The sequence below is a fragment of the Crocodylus siamensis genome, chromosome 6 (assembly GCF_052110815.1).
Source record: "Crocodylus siamensis isolate JL-2025a chromosome 6, ASM5211081v1, whole genome shotgun sequence".
Lineage (NCBI taxonomy): Eukaryota > Metazoa > Chordata > Crocodylia > Crocodylidae > Crocodylus > Crocodylus siamensis.
The window spans coordinates 7881433-7884794 of NC_143400.1; the positions used below are offsets into that span (position 1 = coordinate 7881433).

Below are 3362 nucleotides of genomic sequence, written 5' to 3' on the forward strand. Positions count from 1 at the left end.
CCGGGAGGAATCATAACCTCCCCGCTCCCCGTGCCCCAGCCCCTGCAGCTGAGCCAAGCTCTTGTGCCCGGGACCTGGTACTGCTGTACGGCTGCGGCGAGCACGCAGGTGTCGGGGCTGGAGGGACGCATCCGGGCAAGGAAGATTGGGGGAGGCAGTGGGATTTGGGGTGGAGGGTGTGGGCAATGTGTGGGGATGTGAGGTTGCACATGCATGCCAAAAGGCAGGCGTGGTATGTATATGCACGTGTGCGCGGGGGTGCACATATGCCAAGGCATGCACCAGTGTAAGTGTGGTGCATATGCACATGTGTGCACACAAACATGCAGGCCAGAGGCACATCCACCAAGGTGTGGACATGCTTACACCCCCCTGACGCCAATGGGCACAAACACAAAGAAGGAGGACACATGCACACCAGCACAGTGCATGCATGCAACCATGGTACACACACACATACATATACACACACACAGGGGCATGGCATGCACAGCACACACTTGCACACACACAGTCATGCACATGCACGTATGTAAGGAGATTAGCATCAGACTCATGCAAGCACAAAGTTGTGTACAGACATGTACAGGGGCACAGCTCACACATGCATCTGCAAAAGGAGCACACACCTCCTGTGCCCCCTCAAAGTCATCCACACACATTCACATGCACACACGCCTGCACACACGCACACAAATAAATGCACATGCAGATACACACACACACATGCGAATGCAGATATATACACATGCACATGCATAGATACTTGTACATGAGCACACAGACACATGTACACACACACTTGTTGCCAGGTGTGAATACCATGCAGCAGCCCTGCGTGGCCTTGTCCCAGGGTTAGGGCCCAGCCGGCACGGGCATGGAGCTGTTTAGCATGCAGGCGGCATGGGCACACTCGGCTTTCCCGGCACGTCCGAGGCAGTCGGGGATTTTAAGGCCCTGCTGAGGTGGAGGAGTACGAGCAAAGAGAGAGCAGCTGCCTGTGCCCCCATGCCGCACAACCCCTTCACCCCCCAGCAATACACACCCCCACACACGCACCCCTAGCTGCGCACATGCCCCCTGCACACACACGCCTAACAGCACACACCCCTAGCAACATGTCACACACACCCTTAGCAGCACACACACACCCCTCACATGCACCCCTAGCAACACCCCCCCACACACATCGCTAGCAACATGTACCCCCCACATGCATCCTTAGCAGCACACACACACCTAAAACATGCACACACACCTAAAACATATACCCTCCTGAATGCACACACACACACATAGCAGTACACACCTCTCTGCCCCACACACACACCTGGCAATATACACACTCACACACACACACCCATAGCAGTATGCACCCCATCAGTACACACACACATATACACACACACATAGCAGTATATACCCCCAACACACAATCCGAGCAGTATACAGCCCCCACACACATACCTGCCAATATACCCTCCCCCCACACACAGACATATAGGTGTATACATCCCCCACACATCTAGCAGTGTACACTCCCACACACACACACATACCTGCCAGTATACACCCCACACATATGCACATAGCAGTATAAACCCCTAGCAGTACACACATACACACAGACCCCCCCATACGTCTAGCAGCATACACCCTCATATTTACCCCCACACAAATACCCTTATCAATACATATATCCGCACACGTGCCTAGCAGTATACACCCCACATACACATCCCTAGAAGTGCATACCCCCAGCAGTATACACCTGACACACTCCTAGCAATACACTGTCCCAGCCTCCATACGCACCTCAGCAATATACACCCCACGCGCACCGATCAGTATACACACACCCAATGCGCATACCTCGTCTTGTACACCCCACACCCCCTTACACCCACACACTCTCCAACATACACATCATGCACATACTACACCCCACCCCATGCTGGCTACCACCCACCTAACAGTACGCACCCAGCAGAGATGTGCATCAGACAACCGCATGCATACACCGTACTGACACAAGAGACCCGCACACACAGTCCCCGCAACCCTTAGAAATACACCAACCATGCATACACATGCAACCCCACATCAACACTGCTCACCCCCCCAAACACACATGTCCACTACACCTCACCCCCAATAACTGTTCCCACACACACACACATGCACGCACCCCCTTCACAAACTCACATATAATTTAGGCGTGCACATGTACACTCACACACACTCCCCACCAGGGGAGAACCCCCTTCGCAGCCCCCCATTAGCTGGCACCTTTAAATCCCTCACCCAGGAACTAATTTATCTGGCTTGCTGATGAGGCTTTCGGGGACATCAGCCCACCCCTGCCAAGAGGGGAAACTGAGGCACGGGGCACCCAGGCGGCTCAAGGTCATGCAGCTGGTCTGGGGCAGAACACAGGTATCCGGACCCTCCCTTGTTCCCTAACGACCAGCCGTCTGCCACCGATGCACCCCCCAAAACCGTGGCAATGTCATGGGGCGGGATGGGAGTGGAGGCTTGTCCCCAGACCCCCCCCCCCCCCGCCTGCCTCTTCCTCAGCTCTGCCTCTCTCAAAGGCCAGGGAGAAAGGAAGGTCAACGCTTGGAAGAAAGAAACATCCCAGGCACCAATTTATTATCTTTTTTCTTTGGCGGAGATTTGGCAAGAGGCCGCGATGGGCAGGGCGCAGATATCAGCTCCGTTTAGCCGGGGAGCGAGGCCGGGGGCTGGGGGGAGGGAAGGAGATGAAAAATACGGAGGGGAAAAAGAATGACTCCTCGCATATGCCCCCCTTCAGCCGCCTGAAAAATGGCTCCGGCTCCGGCGCAGAGAGAGCGAACCCGGCGTGAAGGACAGAGAGGAGCTGGAATCTCCTTCCTGCCCGAGTTTTGCTTAACTCGAGACTCGTTGTAGCAAAGCGCCAGCGATGGGACAAGGCTGTAAAGATGAGTTATGGGCCCGAGACAGGCAGAAATATAACATCATGGAAATGCTAATGACTCCGCGCTCCCTTTCTTTATGGCGGGTGTAATACAGACTTCAATCATAAAAACAATCTTCCAACACTTTAATGGGCTCCATCATGCTCTGGCTTGTCCGTATATTTGAAAGATAAATCAGGGCCCCCGGTTGGAATGAATTTCCCGTCAAACGGTGCTACTCGTTGGAAATTGATTGGCTCCGAGTCCGGAGAGTTTGCACACTTGAGGCGGGGGCTGCGGGAGAGGGAGGGGAGAGACGTGGTGGTGGAAGCGGGGTGGAGGGGAGTCCGGGGCAGGGGTGGGAAGGGAGGGTAGGTGGACAAGGCCTGGATGTTCATGGCGGAGAAGCCGGTACCGTGTTGC

The 3362-nt window shown here is 54.8% G+C and overlaps 1 long non-coding RNA gene across 1 annotated transcript; it reads left to right on the top strand.

Moving 5' to 3' along the window:
• The first annotated feature begins 1717 nt into the window (after positions 1-1717).
• LOC149860848 (uncharacterized) lies at positions 1718-3089 on the top strand. Its single transcript, XR_016443300.1, has 2 exons — positions 1718-2436; positions 2816-3089. It is a non-coding gene; the product is annotated as an uncharacterized LOC149860848 (long non-coding RNA).
• Positions 3090-3362: the final 273 nt, after the last annotated feature.